The sequence below is a fragment of the Lissotriton vulgaris genome, chromosome 3_1 (assembly GCF_964263255.1).
Source record: "Lissotriton vulgaris chromosome 3_1, aLisVul1.2, whole genome shotgun sequence".
Lineage (NCBI taxonomy): Eukaryota > Metazoa > Chordata > Amphibia > Caudata > Salamandridae > Lissotriton > Lissotriton vulgaris.
The window spans coordinates 1,916,410,654-1,916,432,494 of record NC_141689.1 but is presented as its reverse complement, the minus strand read 5'-3'; the positions used below and the strand labels follow the sequence as shown (position 1 = coordinate 1,916,432,494).

At 43.4% G+C, this 21,841-nt stretch overlaps 1 protein-coding gene across 2 annotated transcripts in view; it reads left to right on the top strand.

Annotated features, from left to right (window-relative positions):
* Nucleotides 1–21,841, top strand: part of MARCHF1 (membrane associated ring-CH-type finger 1) — a 1,592,900-nt gene that overhangs the window by 1,226,527 nt on the left and 344,532 nt on the right. The gene's annotated exons all lie outside the window — the stretch shown is intronic.

The window sequence follows — 21,841 nt, the reverse complement described above, 5'->3', positions numbered from 1 at the left end:
CTTGCAGCGGCTTGATTTGGTGAGGCTTACAATTATATGGAATACGATGAGCCTTAACAATTTCAAATTTTTCTGTAAATTGTAATTTTAAGAGATTATGTAGTAGGTTCTCAAGATAAAGCCTGCAATCACTTCCCTCAACATCTTCAGGTAAATTGAAAATTTGCAAATTATACTGCCTATTTCGATTTTCCATATCCAAAACAAATTTATTCATAGTAGGAATTTTTGTGGCAATTGGAATTAGTTGGTCAATTCTTGCTTTATTGTTATTAATTTTCATTTTGTTATCTGTAACCCCCATGGTGAAACCAGCCATATTTTTGTGAATATTTTTAATTTCAATAACAATATTGTCAGTGTTTGATCTAACAGCTTGTAATCCTCCAAAATAGTATTAAGTGAAGGTTCAGAAGAGTCAACAAGTTTGGACTACAGAGGTGGTGGAGATACTGCCTATTTGTGTTTATGAGCAGATGAGAATGTAGATTTGCCCTCCATATTAAAATACAGTGAAACAGATACATCTATTATTAAAAGAGAAATGATGATGTAAGTAAAAGAAGCCAAACCAATGAAAAGCTGGTGAGAGTTTACCAGTGCAGCAGCTACAGATGACAGTGGGAGGATTCAAGTCCAAAATTGCACCCTTTCCTAGTGCAACTCTGCCTTTTCTTATAGGAACCCTGGGGAGAAAGCAGGCAGAGCCTCAGTGAGGGTCCAGATTCAATTCGACCAACACCTCTGCTGCCAAAAGAACACAGAGAATACTTCAGCACATAGGGGTAAAGCATTGACTAAAAGTAGTAAATATTGGCCCCAAAAATGAGTGCAATTAGCTCATCTTTCAGATGGGTGCACTGGAGACCATAGGTGGACGAACGGCCTTCTTGAATCACTAGCTTGTGCGTCTCTCTCACTGTGCATTTCTTTAATCAACTTTTGTGCATATGTGTTTCTTTAATATTTAGTGAGCCACATGTTATTCATTAGGCAGCCAATGATGTTAGCTTTCAGAGCATATTTAGCAGTTACCTGTGGAATTCTATAAAAATTAGGTTTCCTATAGGACACCGCACATTTCTCTTCCATGTATTACTTCAGTTGCTTCAGTTACCCTGTTCCAGGCAGGTCGCTCCCCTCGCCGCACAGCTCCACCTGTTGTGCCCGTGTCCGTGCTCCCTGATCTTGCTGCTGCTGCAAGTTCGCAGCTCTTCAGTACCCACAGGCTCCCGCCTGCACCTCATCCCTGGTGGCCCTTTGGTGAGACTTAGGTATCTGTCTGCTCGCTCTATTCCTTTTTGCCTGCTTGACTTGTCTGCTATTTTATTGTGTTCGGCCTGTGCTGTTGTATTACACTGTTGTATTATGTGACTGCTGTTGTATAACACTGTTGTAGTCTGTTTTTCTGCTACTGTACCCCATTTTGTATTTCGTTTTCTGCCCGTTTTTCCCCTCAATCTCTCCCTAAAGTTACAGCCTTCTCCTCTCCAGCTGCTGCGACCCCTGTGGCCCCGCCCCCTCGCTCACACCTCCCAGCTGCTCCTCCCTCCCACCTCCCCTGCTTATGGCGGCCGCTGCGCGGTGAAGAGAGTGACCCTTGACCCTGTTCCAGGCAGGTCGCTTCCCAAGCCGCACAGCTCCACCTGTTGTGCCCCTGTCCTTGCTCCGGCATCTCGCTGCTGCTGCGAGTTCAAGGCCCTCCTCCACCAGCAGGCTCCTGCCTGCGCCTCATCCCTGGTGGCCCAGAGGTGAGCCGTAAGTATCTGTCTGCTTGCTCTGTTCCTTTTTGCCTGCTTGACTTGTCTACTATTTTATTGTATTCTGTCTGTGCTGTTGTATTACACTATTGTATTCTGTCACTGCTGTTGCATAACACTGTCATAGTCAGTTCTTCTGCTACTGTACTGTATTTTGTATTTCATTTTCTGTCTGTTTTTCCCTATACTCCAAACAAAAAGAGAGTGAGGGAGAGAGGCACTCTTAATCCCCCAAGGGAATATATTCAATAACAACAAAAGAGTGGCTGTTTAACCCCTTCCATGCTCATGACGGAACGGTTCCGTCATGAGCATAAGGTGGCCTGTGCTTATGACGGAACCGTTCCGTCATGGTTCCATAGGCCCAATGGAACGTTCAGCACCGGGGGAAAATCCGCGCAGCACAGAAGGGGTTAGGAACACACTGAAAAAAACACACAAATGTTTTTAGAAGAACCCTCACTCACCAACCTAGTTGCTGACATGCTTCATCATCGGGTCCCCACCGGATCAGCCGAGTGCCGTTCCGGTGTGCTGCGATGCCTGCAATTGCAGCGGAGCGGGTTGTGATTTGGTGCAAGTGATATAGTGCAAATTAAAAAGTAACCAAATGTACCCTGAAGAATACTTTATTATAGGTGACTTGGTTACTGATAAAAACAAATGGCGGATCAATACCAACTAAACTATGGAGCTGGGAGATCCGATGAAGTGTGAAATTTGGTCGACATGAACATGTTTCTGCTTGTATTAGCACATTATTCTAAGCATTCATCAGGACCTTATAAATAGTGAGACCATGGCGGTATACGCTCGCTAAGGCATACCCTAACCTCTGGTTGTGTGTAAAAACTCACGGTTTTACCATGAACAATGGTCTTTAAGTAGTTCCTAGACCGGTTTAACCTGTAAGAAAGAAAACATGGGGACAAGTTGCTCCTCATAATTCTATTATGTCATTAACTGTCTCCCAAGAGCGGTTTACAGACATATCAACATTGAGTGTTTCTTTGAACAGAACAAAAAGGGAAAAGGAAGTGTACATCCCATCCAGGGCCACTGCTCTATTTAGAGCTGTGAGAATCTGATCGCCTCTTTCCTGCTTGTTTCACGAAAACGGGGGTAATCACCATTGCTTTTTAGGTAGTTACCACTGCCCCCTTCTCTAGTAATGAGGCAAAAAAAGAAGAAGAAATACACCCGGCAGATCACTGCCTCGTATTATCAGTGGTGGCTCAGACATTTATAACTGTAGCCCTTAAAAAGAAACCACCCAGGCCCCATACAAAGATGGTCGCCCTGTGTTTACAAGAGAGCAATGTATTAATAAAAAAGCTCCGGCTGTGGAGAAAAATGGCTTACTTGAGTCAAATGCACAAATTACTTCATGGAAACCAGATCAGGGGCCCGATTGGAAGTTCTGTGAAATAAACAGTTGCAAGTTTATCGTCTACTGAGTATGGAGAGAAAGGAGCCCCTTTCCCCCTGCCATCAACGAACAGCACTTACTTCCAAGTCTTCGGGGACCCACCAGGTGCCTAACCGTGCATGTCTGGCTCCGAATATTGTCGTTCTGCCGGGAGAACCCGGAAGAAAAGGGCATCATTCCGGGTCACGTGTGACCGCGTAGTTGAAAGCGTCACTACGTAGCATCATTTTTTCTCTTTTTGTGAAGCTAGAATGCTAACCTTTATGTTCAGTGGTGTTGTCAAAGCTAGTCTAATAAAGCATTGTCAAAAAACTTTATTACGTACTTCATGTTCAGTGATGTTATCAAAGCTAGACCAGTAAAGCATTGTCAAAAAACTTTATTACATATCCCTCAGGTGCGCAAACAGTAATAATTATGTCGGGTGGGAAATTTATGTCGGGTGGTAATTTTATCCCGATCTTATTAAAAAAGGAAGGCAAGAATAGCCATAGCGATGCACGACACCATTTCGCTGGCCAACGCTCGAGAGGGAACAAATTTCATGATCGCAAATACACTTCCTTTTCCCCTTTTGTTCTGTTCAAAGAAACACTCAATGTTGATATGTCTGTAAACCACTCTTGTGAGAAAGTTAAGGACATAATAGAATTATGAGGAGCAACTTGTCCCCATGTTTTCTTTCTTACAGGTTACAACCGGTCTAGGAACTACTTAAAGACCATTGTTCATGGTAAAACCGTGAGTTTTTACACACGACCAGAGGTTAGGGTACGCCTTAGCGAGCGTATACCGCCATGGCCTCACTATTTATAAGGTCCTGATGAATGCTTAGCAGAATGTGCTAATACAATCAGAAACATGTTCATGTCAACCAAATTTCACACTTCATTGGATCTCCCAGCTCCATAGTTTAGTTGGTATTGATCCGCCATTTGTTTTTATTAGTAACCAAGTCACCTATAGTAAAGTATTCTTCAGGGGTACATTTGGTTACTTTTGAATTTGCACTATATCACTTGCACCAAATCACAACCCCCTCCGCTGCAATTGCAGGCGTCGCAGCACACCGGAACGGCACTCGGCTGATCCGGTGGGGACCCGATGATGAAGCATGTCACCAACTAGGTTGGTGAGTGAGGGTCCTTCTAAAAACATTTGTGTGTTTCTTTCAGTGTTGTCTTAAACAGCCACTCTTTTGTTCTTATTGAATGTTTTTCCCTGTAGCCCTTCCTAGCTTTCAGCCTTCTCCACTCCCTCCGCTGTGTTCCCTGCAGCCTCACCCCCATGGTTGCCCCATCGCTCCCACCTCCCAGCTGCTCCTCCCTCCCACCTCTCCTTCTTAAGGCGGCTGCTGTGCGGCCTCATTGCTGGCGCGCCGAAAGCTCCCCAAAGGCAAGCCCATCTGTGCCCGTGCGCACCTTGACCGCGCCCAGCTCCAGATCCCCTGGCCCGCGACCTCCACAACACCCTTCACTGTTACGTCACCAACCTCCTCCATGCACTCAACACCGGACGTTCAGCTACCTGCTTCCAGGCCACCTCGAAGCACATCCACGGACCTTTCACCTGCCAGAACTGCAGATTCACCAGCCAGCGTACACCAGCACAACCCCCCCTCTCAACAGGGCAGGCCTCAGCCATCTCAGATGCATACTACTCAACACCCGCTCCGCACACAGGCACGGTGTCAAACTGTGAGACCTGCTCGACCCATCCTCCCCGGACGTCTCCTTCCTGACAGAGACCTGGATGAACACCTCATCGGCACCCGACATTGCCACAGCCTTCCTGGATAGCTACAAGATCACCCGCAGGGACCGCACTAACAAAGTGGGAGGAGGAATCGCCATTGTCCACAAGAACACCCTCAGAATATCGACCAGCACCGAAGACACGCTCAGCTCCGCCAAACACTTGCACTTCCAGATCCACATCGATCCCAACACCACCCTCAGAGGAACCCTCATCTACAGACCCCTCGGGCCCCAGCCAGAGTTCAGCGACTCCATCACCAACATTGTCAGCTCGCACGCCCTGGCCGCCACAGACTACATCTTCCTCGAAGACCTGAACTTTCACCTTGAGAACACCAACAACAGCAACTCCACCATCCTGCTCGACAACCTCGAAAACCTCGGACTCAAACAGCTCATCACGCAATCCACACACTCCCCCGGACACACGCTCAACCCCGACTTTTCCGACAGTAACCACGTCTCCTTCAGCCACACCACTGAACTCCACTGTACCGAACACCACTGCATCCACTTCTCCTTCAAGAAAAACACCGCATACAACCACCCACAATGAATGCCCCACCGCAGCTGGAACAAGGTGAAAACCAGATAATCACAACCCTCGCTCGAGACCCACCGATTGACCACACCAACACCGACACAGCCGCTCGTATAATCAGGCGACTGCGCCATCACCCTCGCCCCGATCAAGAAACCCTTAAACAGACGCACCAACAGAAGGGCCATCTGGTTCACCACTGACCTCCAGGCATCCAAGCAGACCTGTCGAAGACTCAAGAAGAAGTGGCGCCATGAACAGACACCGGACAACCATGCAGCCCGCAAGAATGCCAGCTCCAGGCACCACCATCTCATTCGAACCGCCAAAAGGACCTCCTCCAAGGAACGCATCGACAACAATGCACACAACAGCAAAGAGCTCTTTAACATCATGAAGGAACTCGCAAACCCCAGCTGCAGCACTAACGACATTCCGCCATCACAAGTCCTCTGAGACTCTCTAGCCACCTTCTTCCACTGCAAGATCATAGACATCCACAACAGCTTCAACACTCATATCACGACAGCCGCTGACACCGCAGATCCACCACCCCCAGCCACACCGGCCTCCTGCTCTCCTGGAACCACGTCAACAACTAAGACAACATCAAAACCATGAGCACCATCCACTCCCGCTCACTGTCAGACCCCTGCCCTTACCACATCTTCAAAAAATCGAGCTCCATCATCGCACCCCAACTCCGGAAGATCTTCAACAACTCCGTTGAGACCGCCACCTTCCCGGAGAGCTGGAAACATGCAGAGATCAACGCCCTACTCAAGAAACCCAAGGCAGACCAAAGGGCCTCAGGAATTTCCAGTCCATCTCCCTGCTCCCGTTCCCAGCAAAAGTCATCCAGAAGATCGCCAACAGACAGCTGACCCGCTTCCTCAAAGAGACCAACACCCTGGACTCCTCCCAATCCAGATTCCGCAGCAACCACAGCACCGAAACTTCCCTCATCGCCACCACTGACGACATCAAGACCTTGCTGGACAATGGCGAAACTGTAGCTCTCCTCCTCCTAGACCTCTCGGCCACCTTTGACATCGTCTGCCACCACACCCTACGCACACACCTCCACAACGCAGGAATCTGCAACAAAGTCCTGGACTGGATCACCTCCTTCCTCACCGACAGAACCCAAAGAGTCCGCCTCTCCCATTCCGATCTGAAGCCACCAAGATCAACTGTGGCGTACCCCAAGGATCATCCCTCAGCTCAACCCTCTTCAACATCTACATGATACCTCTTGCCAACATCGTCCGATCACACGACCTCAACATCATCTCATACGCTGACGACACCCAGCTGATCCTCTCCTTCACCAAGGACCCTGCCAGCACCAAAACCAACTTCCACGAAGGAAAGATGGCCGTCGCGGAATGGATGAAGAACAGTCGCCTGAAACTGAACTGGGACAAGATGGAGGTTGTAAAAGCATGCGTTGTAACTGTGGTGTCCTTTACATGGAAGAAAGTACAGGAACCAGTAGAGTAAGCCAAGAGGTATTTATTAAACCTCATCCACAGAAGACAGCCTAGTAACTGAACATCAGGGAATGCACACAAGGCAAGATTCCAGAACCACTACAGTCAAGGTTCTTGGCACATTAAAGATACAGTAACAATGAATGAGCTTGGTACATTAAAGATACAGTAACAATGAATGAGCACCTTCACACATCTCCCCCCAACAAAGAAAGAAGAACAACGAGTAAAACTGATAAAACAAAATTCAAGCGAGGAAGAGATTGAAAAGGTCATAATGCATAATCTCTCAAATAGGAGGGTGGTCTACGTATTCTCTGACCTCTAGAGGGAAGCATGGGTAGATTAGAGTTATTGGCAGAATTGGAGAACATATGAGATGAACCTTGTCTATCATAATAGGAAACAGGTATAGGTATCCTTGACTTAACAACGACAACTCTGCTTTTATTCCAAATTCTACCATCCTCAGTTTTAATGGCATTCCTAAACATTTTTACAACAGCTTTTACATCCGAGAATTTGGACCAATTTCTGCAACCAACAGGAGCTTTGATGCGAACCAAATCACCAACAAGAACTTTTTGAGCATTTACACACTTTTTTATCAAAATAAATCTTTCTCTCATCTTGCTTCCTCTCCTCCCTCCTTCGCCACTCACCTATTCCATTATCAACCAGACCTTTATCAAGATCCATCCAAGCAGGGGTTCTTGGCACATTAAAGATACAGTAACAATGAATGAGCTTGGTACATTAAAGATACAGTAACAATGAATGAGCACCTTCACAGTAACATCATACATCCCCTGACCACGCACGCAACCTGGGGTTCACCCTGGAATCAGCCCTGTCAATGACCCAGCAAGTCAACGCCATCTCCTCCTCCTGCTTAAACACCCTCTGCATGCTTTGCAAGTTCTATAGATGGATCCCCACCGGAACCAGAAGGAGGGTCACACAGGACCTTGTCACAAGCAGGCTGGACTACGGCAACGCCCTCTATGCGTGAATGATGGCCAAACTCTAGAAAAGACTTCATCGCATAGAGAACGCCTCCGCATGCCTCATACTTGACATCCTCTGCCACAGCCACATCACTGCCCACCTGAGGGAACTGCACTGGCTCCCGGTCAACAAGATGATCACCTTCAAGCTCCTCACCCATGCTCACAAAGCACTCCATAATGCCGGACCAGCATACCTCAACAAAGACTCACCTTCTACTCCTCCAACTGCCAGCTTCGCTCTGCTGACATCGCCCTTGCCACCGTTCCACACATCCAACGAACAACCACGGGGGGCAGATCCTTTTCCCACCTCGCCGCCAAGACATGGAACACCCTCCGCATCCACCAGCGCCAGACCCAGAACCTGCTGACCTTCTTGAGGCTTCTCAAGACCTGGTTGTTCGAGCAGTAGCAGCTCCCCCCCCTTAGCGCCTTGAGACCCTCGCAGGTGAGTAGTGCGCTCTACAAATGTCTGATTGATTGATTTATCAGTAGTTTTTAAACCGCAGCCAGCCAAGACACAATGGTGTTCTCTGGAGCCTTACATATTCGTTGTATATATGGATGGTGTAAATACATAGTTTTCCACATATGAATGTGAACTACCACTTCAATGTGTATATGATGAGAAAAATCACATACACCTTGACAGTGAACGTCAGTTTCATGGCGCATTGTGTCCTACTACCAGAAAAACAAGCAGAGTGCATTGGGGGTCAATACAAAATGATGTTATTCCTTACATGAAAGCAAAACATTTGCATGTGAAAACATTAATATGATTCATCTGAGATGACTAGCCACTCATTCCATCAGGTTGCAAACTCCTGGGGTGCTTCAACATGGTCTTTGTCACGTGTGTCAAATAGCAAGGTGAGCTACAATTTTCTGCCATCACTTTTATCTTGCCTGATTTTTAGTCACAATTCTTAGAAAAGTAATAGAGAGGTAGGCAAGTACCTGACTTTAATTGGACAGTACACATTGTGAACAGGCAGGCAAGTGTCTAACTATTTGAATGTTAATGCATGATAAACAATATGCAAAGTATCTATAGAGTACATCTAAATCAAATAAGAAGAAACAAGCCAAACAGATAGAATCTCTAAAATACTATTACACTAGCTGTGTTTTGAAGAGGCTTTGCGAGACCAAGTACTCTGATCCAAAATATTATGCAAATGAGCTAGATCAAACAGATGATCTCCCTTGTGGTGTTTACTAAGTTGAAATTCTTCACTGCTTGCAGATTCATCCTGAATAGCAAAGTCATTTTCGGCTGCAAACGTATGATTAGTACTGAAAATGCCTTCCTTTAAGCCTGCAAGAATTCACAGAATGATTCCTGACAAGTCTAAATGGTTTTGCGACAACATAATTCTCCTCCCCAGGAAGGTAGCATTGCACAGCAGTAAACCCTAAACGCTGCAGGGTGAAGATGATGGATACAGTCATTGTTTTCTTTGTAAGTTTGTGACCGGCTACAAACTCCAGCCTGAGTCTTTCCCATCCTGCAGATGGCTGGAGATTTATTCCAGTAAAATCTGAAGAAAAGTTGAAATACGGCCTCATGTTGCTCATGTCGGTTAGCCCCTGGTATTGTACAGTGTGTGCCATATGTGAGTGGTAATGAGGTGAATAAAAGATGACAGTGGTCATTCACAGCTTAACACCCACGCTTATAAAAATGTATTGGTTTCTGGGGAGCAGCACCTTGCTCTTTTCAATCAGTGAGATTGCCTTTGCAGATGCCTATAATGGAATGGCAGAGGCAGGGAGCACCTTCTTTTATTTCCAATATGTTTCAGAAAGCTATTATCAGGGCGGCAGAAGATTGGAAAGAAGAAAGCTGTTTCATTTAGATTATCTTTTGAATTCATGGCCGAAAGAAAATAAAGAGAATATGATCCAGAAATAGACATAAAGGCAAATTGAAGGATAGAAGGGCATCCAGGGAGACTGAAAACCAGACATTGATGGATTGTTAGATATAAAACTGCGCGAGGAGCCTTGCAGTTTGTGATAGCCTAAAACGTTATGGGTCTGCAGGAGCTAAGAGGTTCTAAAACGGGGGCAGTGCCAGGTTGTTTTAGATCCACTACTGTGATTTAGTAGAAAGATAAAGGTTGCAATTAAAACCTATAATGTCAAACTACAAAGTTGGTGTGAAAAAATATCTCTGCAGCAGACTGAGCTGCTATGTAATATTTTACAAAACCCCATTGAGTACGCTGTTTGCACGTCAATACACGGAGAGGATTTTTACTAAATGAATCTTTTATGGCATTTGAGAGTATTCTCCCTGAGAAGAAGATGTTAGAGGAAATACTAAGGATCATATTACCAACAACTAGCGATAATTATCGCTATGTTGGCTTAGCGGCAATATTATTATCGCTGAGCACTGCCGAATGTTATCGCAGATAAACTTTGCTATTATCAAAGTTTATCTCAAAAGTGATAAAATCGACCGAAATGCATGAATATCGCTGAAAAGTCAGCGATATTCATGCATTACCGAGCTAATGCTTTTATCCATGTTATCCACCTCCCATTGGATAACATGGCTAAGAACTGCTCAGGGCAGGCGTTAGCTTTTGGAGATATTCGCGCTTAGCGCGAATATTTCCAAAAGTAGGTAATAGGAGATAGCGATGTTAGCGACTGTTTCCAGTCGCTAACATCTTGGCACGCCCACTTTGCATGTCATTAGCGATAAATATCGCTCACATGCAAAGCGGGGCCCAAGATGATCGCTATCTCCTACTAGGTAATAGGGCGATAAAATTATCGCCGCTTTAGCGGGAATTTTTCCCGCTAACGCGGCGATAAGGCCCTTGGCATTATGCCCCTAAATGTCTATTTGGGCACGAGTCGCAACTTTTTGAACACCTATGTTTTGTGTAGGGTCACAGAAAATTAATTTAGAGTAGAAAATAATAGTCTTTATTCATAAAATCGTGATCTGTGGGCATTATAGTGGGCTTTATTTTATGCGGATGGAATTTAGTAACAAGCAAAATCCGTAAGTAGCTGATTTACCTCAATGTTAGGTTTAGACGTGTGGTGGCAAGAGTTGGTGAACTATGGTGGTGGCGATTCAAAATGTAGAGAGCACCCACGTACCTGTAACTTTGTGGGATTTCACAAATATTTCGAATGGGTTTACAGACTAATTTTAGTCGCTTGGTAATTTTTGCTAAATAAATTGTTGTAAGTGTGAAAATTCTTTGTGAAAACATCTTCATATTTCATGGGGAATAGGGGACGGAATTGCTCCGCCAGGAAAAGTTAAAAGAAAGGCAAAAGGTTTCTTGTGCTAATTCACTTTGAAGCCACACTTCCCCGTGGAGGTCTACTGCAAGAGTACGTGTAGAGAAGTAGAGCATTCATGGATGGATTTCCATATTTACTCTGTGGGATTCTTTGAATACACAAAGTCAGAAATCTACCCAAATCATAGGATTAAGCCTTCAATGATAAGCTTCCTTTCTTTTAAAATACAGTTTGCAAATGTGCCCCATAGGAATATGAAGTATGTCGGGATATTCACATCGACAAATAATAAATCCTGATTTTTTTCGAGGCCCACTGTGCATTACCATCCATGCATTAGGATTTGACCTTAAAATTAAGATGTAGGTGGAACACAAAAATAGAGGCTATCCATAGCAGGCCTCCATCTCCATGAGGAAAATGGTCATTAAAACTCTAACACCAATGTATTCATTAAGGAGTTAGTTAAATAGTACAGCTCTACACAATTAGTGCTCGCTGCAGGGCCAATTACCAGTGCCCCACATAATTCTGATATATGTAGTAACTCCTGTAACTCCACATATCAGAACTCTGAGGTTCCCAGATTGCGAATATGCAGAGTGTATTAAAATCACACCCATACATATCAACCAGTTAATTTCTGGAAAGTCAAACCTGCACAGCAATACGAGTCTGGCGGCAGTATTTTGAATGATATGAAGACTGTGAAGGAGATCAATCAATCTGGATTTATAAACCGCAGCTACTCACCTGTCAGGGTATCCAGGTGCTAAGGATTGTGCTGGTCTGGTGGGTTCAGTTGAACAGCCAGGTCTTGAGTACCTTCCGGAATTCTAGGAGTGAGCTGGAGGTTCAGTGGTGCAGGGGGAAGTCATTCCAGAATTTAGCCGCAAGGTAGGAAAATGAGAATCCTCCGGTGTTGCTTCGGCGGATGCAGCGGTGTGCATGAGGAAGAGGGAGGTGGAGCGCAGGTGACTTTGAGGATTGGTGGAAGTTCAGGCAGTGGCTGATCTAGGCTCGTTCTTACTTGTTCAGAGCCTTGTAGGTGTGGATCAGCATCTTGAATTGACATCTCTTCTGTATGGGAAGCCAGTGGAGTTTCTTCAGGTGGAGGGTGGTGTGGGTTAATTTGGGGAGATCTAGGATAAGTCTTACCATGGAATTCTGTATGGTTTGCAGTCTTTTCAGGAGGTGTGTGGTGATTCCTGTACAGGAGATGGGTTGGGATGAGGGCATAGAGTGTGTTGCCATGGTCTAGCTTGCTTGCAATTTGGCCCTGCGTGATGGGACGTCTTGTGTCCAGTGGGAGCCACTTCAAGGTTTTGTGTAACATGCAGAGGATGTTGAAGCATGAGAAGGTGATAGCGATGACCTGGGACTTTATGGTGAGGTTGGTATCCAGGATGAGACCTAGGTTCCTAGCGTGGTTGGTTGGGGAGGGTGTGGATCCAAGATTGGTTGGCTACCAAGGGGAGTTCCAGAGTGAGCTCTGATTCCCGAAGTTCAGCACTTCAGTTATGTCCGTGTTGAGCTTGAGGCAGTTTTCTTTCATCCAATTGCCCACCCTGATCATGCAATGTTTGAGGTTTGACTTGGTGGTAACGGTGTCGTCTCAAAGGGAAAACATTAGCTGGATGTCATTGGCATAGAAGATGATGTTGATTGCAAAGGATCTGATGATATTTGCCAGAGGAGTCATGTACATGTTGAAGAGGGGGGGTTATTGATTATCTCTATGAGACTCCACAGATGAAGTCCTTTGAGTGCTGCTCCTTGTATTCCCGCTTTGTGTATCCTGGAGATGAGTGTGCTGTGAAAGATGGTGTCAAAAGCGGTGGGGAGGTCGAGGAGGATGAGAGTGGTGGTTTGTCCATGGTTGAGAATGGTGTATATGTCGTCTGTGACAGTGATGAGTGCTGTTTCAGTGCTGTTATTGTTTCGTAATTCTGATCGTGAATAGTCCAAGAGTTTGTGGTTTTTCAGGTGGTCAGAGACGTTTCTGTTGATGGTCTTCTCAATGTCTTTGACTGGGAAGGGGAGCAGAGAGATTGGTCAGTACTTGCTGGATACTTCGGGGTCAGCTGAAAGTTTTTTGAGGAGGGTGGTGATATCGATGTGTTTCTGGTATCTGGGAAGATGGCTGCCTTGAGGGAGGTTTGATGATGGAGGTGAGTGTAGCGCAAACACAAGGCGATGATGGTTGGAGTGCTGAAACTTTTAGGACACTCACCCCCAGTAACAGATCTGGGTTGAATCCATCTTCATTTTTTAGCTCACTTTGCCACCTCAGTTCAGACCCAGCTATATGGTGAGTGCAGCACTGATCATGCCTCTATCCAGGTTGTAGATAAGGTGGGGGCAGGGTTCTGTGGTTGCCCTTGAGTGGAGTGTCTTCATTATTGCTGCAGTGTCCTCAAAGGATGGAGCATTCCCTTGCATGAGGACAGTCAATGCTTACTCCTGTTCATACTTACAACTATGGTGTTCTGTAGGTCAAGACTCCCTCAAGGGTATACTGAATCTCCCCACCTTCTCCCAGGCTCTACATAAGGATTTGGATTTTTAGCAGCTTGGAAATGGGCCTGTACTGGTCCCATACTTTGGCAATTTGTTAGTCACTTCCCTTGTCACTCTTACAATGATGAACCATTTTGCCTGGGGTGGACAAAGGGTCTTCCTCTCAAAGTTACAGTATTGTTAGAAGAAAGTGATTCATTTAAGACTAGGGTTACTGAAAGGAATGCAGAAGTAGTTCCAGGACAGGATGTCAATTGATATGCAGATTGCACCAGCCCATTCCCAAAGAGAAGTAAGGTGGTTTCTTGGGATAGTAGGTTGTACCAAATTGGCAGGGGATACCAAATCTTTCTCTCATGGCCCAGCCTGTACGATGATTGACGCATAAAGATGTACCTGACTGCTTACCCTAGTCAGACAAGTGCCAGGAAGCCTTACTGGAATTAAATGTACCCTGTTTTTCTCCGTAGTCTTAGGAATGTCTGAATACGAAAATTCATGTTTCCAACATTGTACAGAAAGGGTCAGGTGGAGATCAACAACACCCTTTTGTAAATTTTTCAGCTGTGCTTGATCCAGGGGGACAGGTCTTCTGGGATGTTTGAGCTTTGTGGCTGCAGTGGTGTCTGTTAACAGTCTGATAATATTGTATTGGGACACCCCTTGACATTGTATGTGCCCCATTCCGATGAAAGTTTGCTCACCAGATGTAAAACCCAGCATTTGACTCCTGCCTGGCCTAGTCACTATGAAGTAATATTGTTGGGCGCTCATACTATATCTAGCAAACGATGTGTGGTTTTTAATGTTGTAGATATGAACTGTAAGGCAAATTGAAGTGCTACGTGGTTGGACCATGGCACTTAAAAAACTTGTAGATTTGTAAGAAAGCAATTGATAATAAAAATAAGATACCGAGTATTCGATGCCTAAAGAGCTAAAACAGCTAACTGCCAGATGCACACAACTTAATAAGGCAAATAGTCATGGGGAGTTGCGGCCGCCTCCCCAAATATTAAAACCTCCAAATTCTAAATAAATGGAAGTACTTAAAACTAATTGTGTTGAATCTGGAAACTTCAGTTCTAAAGTAAATAGCCATACCAGCAGTTCAAATCGATACAGTTCCTTTTCATGGTGGTAACTAGCGAAGATTTTGCTCTTACATGATAATAAAGAGTGTCATCAATCTTTGATCTTAGAGGACACTCTGACGGCCAGTATAAAAGGTTGACAAATGACAAGGGCTAAAAATCAGAAGTCAAGTATTCAAATTCAGTGAATAATTTAGAATGTGAATTTAAGAAATTGTCAAATTAAACTTATTCTTAAACAATTATTTATGCTATTGCTGGGGAAAAGAAAAGGATCATTTATTTGTTTGAATAATCTGTTAGAAACCAGTCAAAGAAAATTAAAATCTTAGAATACAGTGAAAAAACTGCAGTTTGCACACCAATTTAAAATAAAATATATATGCATTCAGGCAGAAGTGGTATACAGAAAAGCAAGAAACATTGAAAGTCTTCACAGATTTTTATTAAATATTAATAAGGATGAAAAAAACTAAGTTTTAAGGTGAAGCTTTCAAGAGTTAGAGCTTTTCAAATTAAGAAGTAAGGCCCAACAGTTGCTAGCTTCTCAAATGTAATCAGAAGAAATACCTGAAGCTCTTAGCACACAATATTATTGGAAAGCTTCTAGCCCTGATGAGACTGCCCCCTGATCTCCTCACATGAATCATTTAATACGTTTTGTCTAGTGTAAATATATATATATATAAATCCTGTGAATCAGCTCGGATAGCTGTATTTAAGAAAGTGATGAAAGACCTACACAAATGTGCTTCCTACTGCCCTATTTCCTAGCTCAAACAATGTCGAAATATTTTGCAAACGTTCCTGTTAACACACTGAGCAGGGTGTTAGGATCTGTAATTGATAGTGACAAATTAGGTTATAATTAGGAATTATTATTCACACGTAGTGCACATGGTGAATATATCTTTGAAGGAAAATACTTCCACTTAGAATATATTTTCTTAATGCAGAGAAAGCATTGATCGCATAGAATGGAATAAGCAGAAAATATTACTGTTATACTTTGGATTACCTGAAGACTATATTAAAGGTTTATGGACAGCCTATAAAATGCAGAAAGCTAGAGTGCTACTAAACAGGTATTTATCTAATTAATTTAGTATCGGCAGAGGAAATCCTCTGGAAAAAACAGTGGGGAAATTGTATTTAAAAAAACACCAATATCAACTCAGTTTTAGCCAAAATCAAATGTAAAAATTGGATTTTTTAAATCTGACTTTAATTGGAAGAATGAATGTTTGTAAAATTATGATAATTCCCAAAATGAATTTTCTTTTTCAGATGCTTCCCTTATATCTAGGACCTACACATTTAAATAAGATACAGTCAGAGATTTCCGAATTTATCTGGGCCAACATATCACTCCGATTTGCATGGAAAACAATTGTGTGTGTGTTCTATAGAAGGATCATTATTCTACCTGATGTAAACTGTACATTGCTCTTCACAACTCAAATGAATGAGAGCATTGCTCTCTAGAGAACTAGAGAGGGAATAATATCTACCAATAGACCTTTATAGGTGAATTGTTGTTACACTGTGCTAATGACTGCAGATGGGTACTTTGGTATATGTAATGTCTACATTTGCAGTAATAGGCAAAGGGTTGGATGTTCATTACCCCTTCGGCTATACTCTAGAGGTAGAAGAGAACTGCATTGTTAGACTCCCTGTTAGGCTTCTGTAAGAGCGTTGTATATTGTTTTGTCAAATGTAATATTTGTTATTTTATACCTGTATGCCTCGTGTGGCTTAGGGGAAAGCTAAAGCACAATGAGTGGTTATGATTTCAAACCCACTTTAAAGTCAATCGTGCTTGATTTTTTATTTAGGGGGGGGAATTATGTCAGCTACCATAGGTCAGATCTTTTTAATATGATATGTTAGAACAGGACTGCAGGCCTAACTTATTTATAATTAAAAGAATACTTTAAAGCCAATAGGTCTTTAAGGGTGGATTGCTATAGTATTGTGTTAAAGCCTGTATACGTGTATTTTGTTACATGAAATCTCACATATTACTTTAGTAGTAAAGGGTTTGTTGGTTGCCCCTTTTGAAATACCATGATGGTAGAAGAATTGCAGTGTTTCATGCTAGATACTGGTTGGCGAGGTTGAAGAGTGTAGTTGTTGACCAGGCTCTTAAAAAATAGAAATTCCATCACAAATATATAAATATATATGTGCAAACACAAAAGGGCTTTGAGATCAATCTATTCTGCCTTTGGTCTCTTAGAGAGGCATACCCATTTCCTATCACTGCAAATAGCATGGAGCAATGAGTCAGCCCATGTCAGCCACAGGCTCTATTGCCCTGTGATTGATGCTATTTTTTTTTTACCTGATTACATGATCACATCCACGTTGATATGACTACACTTTAGTGCCGGAGCTGGTCAGCCAATCCTTTAGGCTTCCCTTTCTAGTTTTGTAGGACCCCTTCCATTTTCTTTCTTCCACCTTTGGAAGTTAATTCTTTAAGAGAGTCCTGTAGCTCCGCAGACCTACATGTCCAGGTGGCAACTACTTCTAAACTGAGCAGCCTTCTTGGAGAGGCATTATCATAGTAGAATATTGATTTACTGTTCCAAAATATCTGCCACATTTAAATGCATTATATCCGCCATGTTGGATAGGAACAACAATAATACATTATGTACAATAGCACTTCAAGATGGCTGCCCAAGTGCAATGATTACGAAGCGCCCATCTTGGAATGGTATTGTGCATAGTGTATCATTGTTTTACTGGTCCAAGTTGGGCAACAAGTTGCTTATAAACGTAGCAGCCATACTGAAACTTTAAAACAACAATACACTAAGTACAATACCATTGCAAGATGAATGTCTGTTTATTATTCCAAGCAATAAACATCTGTTATTCAGCACCAAGATACCCTTCTTGGTGAGCGTGGGCTTTACAGATACACATGCTATGTTATGTCATATGCCTGCCACTTTTAGCAGCGTGGTTTCTTCTTTCTCATTTGAATCTTTTAATTTATCTTACAAATACTTGTTGGGTTTTTGTGTCTATTTTATTATAGTTGATTAAGTGGGCGACTACAAGAATGAGTCAGTGGGTTAATGAGTGGATGCATAAGTAGAAAGTTGAGTGACAGAGAACACTTATGATGACTTATAGAATACCTAAGCTCACAAGTGACTAAAGGGGCACATTTGAACCTATTAGCATTGCCAATGCCTGTTGCTTGCCAGTAACTCTGTTTATTGTTGATAAGCACATATGTGTTTTGCAGCTGCTTTTTATTAATAATATATGTTTGCAACATCACAAAATAAAGTATCAAATATGTAATTTGGTACTGTTTTATGTACCTTATTAAACAAATATGAAATATAAAAAGGTTTTGAGTTATTTTTTGTAAATAAGGTCCAGATGCACTGACCTTCTTGCAGCAAAGAATTATCGTAATTTGCAAATCATTTTGTAACCAGAAACTTTTTGGGGAACCAACTTAAGTACTAGTAGGTCTGTTTGCCTCTAATTGCTTTTCAATAAAGTTAACTATATCTTTAAAAGCGGCCCAGTTTTAAAGTACACCAATTTCTTTAGAGGAAATTGTGGTGTTTTTAAAAATACATAGCAATGAGCAAGGCGAGTACGGGGGAATTTATTTTTTCCAGTTTAACTGGGTATTTTGAGAAAGTTTGACATTTTGTAAACTTAATTGCAAGAAGAACGTTTGCATTTCAGTTAGAAAACTATGTGATGTGACAGAATGCTGGGTGAAAGCTGCAGAAAAAGTAAACTACAACTCTTTTGGTGTAGGATCCACTAATTGTATTTCTAGCTGTGGGAGAGCTGGATTCTGGAATAACACAATTGGTTATAATGCTGGACTCACTTTTCGCCTTGGTGGTACTAATACAATGAAACGCTATGTTTCCTTTGAAACTCCATTAGTATTGGTAGTACAAAGCCCATGTTGTATAATATCCAGATATGTTGAATAGGCTTATTCCTTTTTAAATTGTTTTTAGTCTCGCCTAGCAGCGAGCTTGCACTGATAGGAAAAAAACCTTTTGTTATCGATTCGCTTTTCACCCTAAAAAGGTGCTTGCGTTGCATTTCTTTCAACGGCAACGCGTGGGAGCGAGCTATGACACCACATATTTGTAATTAACTTGCAAACATATGGTGCCCCTACTCGCTCCCGCAAGGGAGGAAACCGGAGCAGGCCCCCTCATCTCTCCCCTCCCTCTGCTGCCTCCTTTCAGCACGAGGCGCGCGCTCTTGTTGTTTCATAGATATATTTGATGTCTGATTTGGTGAGCTCATGGCAGAGGGAACGCTCTGCCCTCCTAAACTTATTTTGGGCAGGGGATCATTCAAAGAACAGAAGACTTTGTATTGTTTGTGATTGATCTGCAGACTCGATTCTAGATCCTGGAATTAGAAAAAAGGAATTCCTGGGATTCGAACACCAACCCCGGACATGAGCGTCACCGCCAGTCTCAGAGACTAGAAAGCAGGGCATCTGTTTGTTCTCCTGATGAGCAAACCGGTATTTTCAGGCTATGACATTACACTAATTACATATGGCCACAGCTATCTTCGGGATTATTGTTATCCGCACACAAGTCACATCACAGTCACCAAACGACGGGACACCGGAAGCCGGTATATTCTAATTATAGTCAGGACATTCTTGTTCTGTTATTTCAACAGCCGCCACAAAAATAGAACCCTCCAAAGGGGAAACATCCATCTGCATTCATGGAATCTGCAGAGGAGAGATGATGGGGATATGGCATGAAAAAACAAGGACTAAGCGTTGCAGGAATTCCGGGTCACAGGCGCTGAGCCACTCTGTCTGTGCACTCCCCTCCACTTCTGAAAACAAAGGAAATAAACTTGATGCTCTTGTCAGCATATTTTGAGCATATTTTGAGCCACTACAGTTAAGAATTATTTTTACTGTTTTTGATACAGCAGATATTAATTTAAGGCAACCAGTACACTGCACTCATTGATAGAGTTAAAAAAGTGATCAGCAAAACATGTGATTCACTGTACATGGTGTGGACTCTTAAATAAATGCAACTTCCAGGACAGAAAAGAACCATTCGTCGTGTAGGTAAAACACTAGAAAAGTAAGGGGCTAGGCAGGAAAAAATGTACCACCTACATGAATTTACCTATGTACCGTAGCACAGGTATTTGTAGAGTGCAGACGCACACTCATGTACAATACTTGAAAGTGACAGTTATTTAGGGATGGGATTTGAGAGTGGGCGGAATCCTTGTGGATGTCTGAAGGGGAGCCCCTAAAGACATGGTTCTTCACCTACTTCCTAAATCATGCCTGCTCTATTCCTGCAGGAGGAATAGAGCAGGCATGATTTGCAAAGAATAGTTGGCAATTCAATCCTTTTCACCCTTCCCTCATCTTTCCATGAGGAGTGTTCACCTATTCTGTAAGTGTGTCAGCGTAGACAGGGGCCTAGAGAAGGGCTCAGATAGGCAGAGCGACAGGTATTCATAAAAGATATAACCAGGTACTAACAGCAACTGTACCCATAGGATATTAGCTATTGGAAACCACAGATAGGGGTGAGGGAGTAGCGAATGCCCAGAGTGTCTACAACTGTGTGCCTAGGAGGAGGGCTTTAAGTGGGCCGGGTCTCATCGGTGCTGACCACCAGCAGTTTTTAAAGGGGAGCTCGAAATGGGTATCTATTGGGCTCTGTTTTGTGCCCTGGCATAGACAGTATGTTTTTCCCCAGACTGCAGTGACAGCAGGCATATCCATGTGCATGTGCTCACACTGCTCCCTTCTCACTAGTGGAGAGAAGTTACGGCATGACGTCATGCCAGGTGAGCATTGTAGGGGAAGGGTAATACTTTAAAGAGAGTCATTTTTTATCTGGATTTCCCCTCTCTTTTTGAAAATGAGGAGCAGCAACATTGCCATGGTGTCACCAGGACTTTAGGTGGGATCTTTTTCAATATTATATACAAGCCATAGTTGCTGCTTATTTATCTTATGGAACTAACAACCATTGACATAGCCAATAGTCCTGACTTGTTATAGGTATGATGTTGCTTGTTGTATCATATATCTGGATGCAGTGACAACATGCATTGGCAAAGCCAATAGGTCTCGCCTTTTGGACCTTATAAGTATTTACCCCTCCCACGCTCATCACGAGCTCAGCTCGTCATGAGCCATGGTTCTCGTGTGCTCATGACGAGCTGAGCTTGTCATCACCGTTAGAACGCTCACACGCGGGGCTAATTTCCCTGCTGTGCTGGGCATTCTAAGGAACGGCCGTGGTTATGACGAGCTCAGCTCGTCATGAGCACACGAGAACCGTGGCTCATGACAAACTGAGCTCGTCATGAGCATGGGGGCGCTGTGCGTGCCCCTCCCCCCCAGCACAGCGGGGGAATTGGCCCCGCAGTGAAGGGGTTAATTGTGCAGCAAAAGATCCTTGGTGCAACATCAACTGTTCCAAGGCTAAACACTTATAATGTCCCAAAGGCGAAACCTATTGGCTACGCCAATGCTTGTTATTAGGGTGGTGGATACTGTGCCTATTCATGTTTTGGTTTCATTTTTTGAGTGTGAATATGTTTTCAGACAATGGCACTATTTGTATGTTGTGACTTAGTAAGTTTCTTATAATAAGTATGTATTAAATATTTATTGGTGGACGAAATTACTTGTGTAATGTAAGCTGACTTAGTATTTCCAACATTGGCACTGCCTGATGGCTTCTGCATCACCTCCAAAGTTGGGAGACCCCATATCAATGACAATGTTTTTGTTCCTCATGAATTTCTTTTCTTCCTTTTTATTCTGGTAGGAAAATACACTGTGAACCCGACTCAGACTCCTCCAGTCCCCGACTCCCGTCTCTATCCCTCTGATCCACCTTCCATGCGTGTTCCTTCCATGGCTCCTCCTCCGTTATCCCCATGTCTCGAG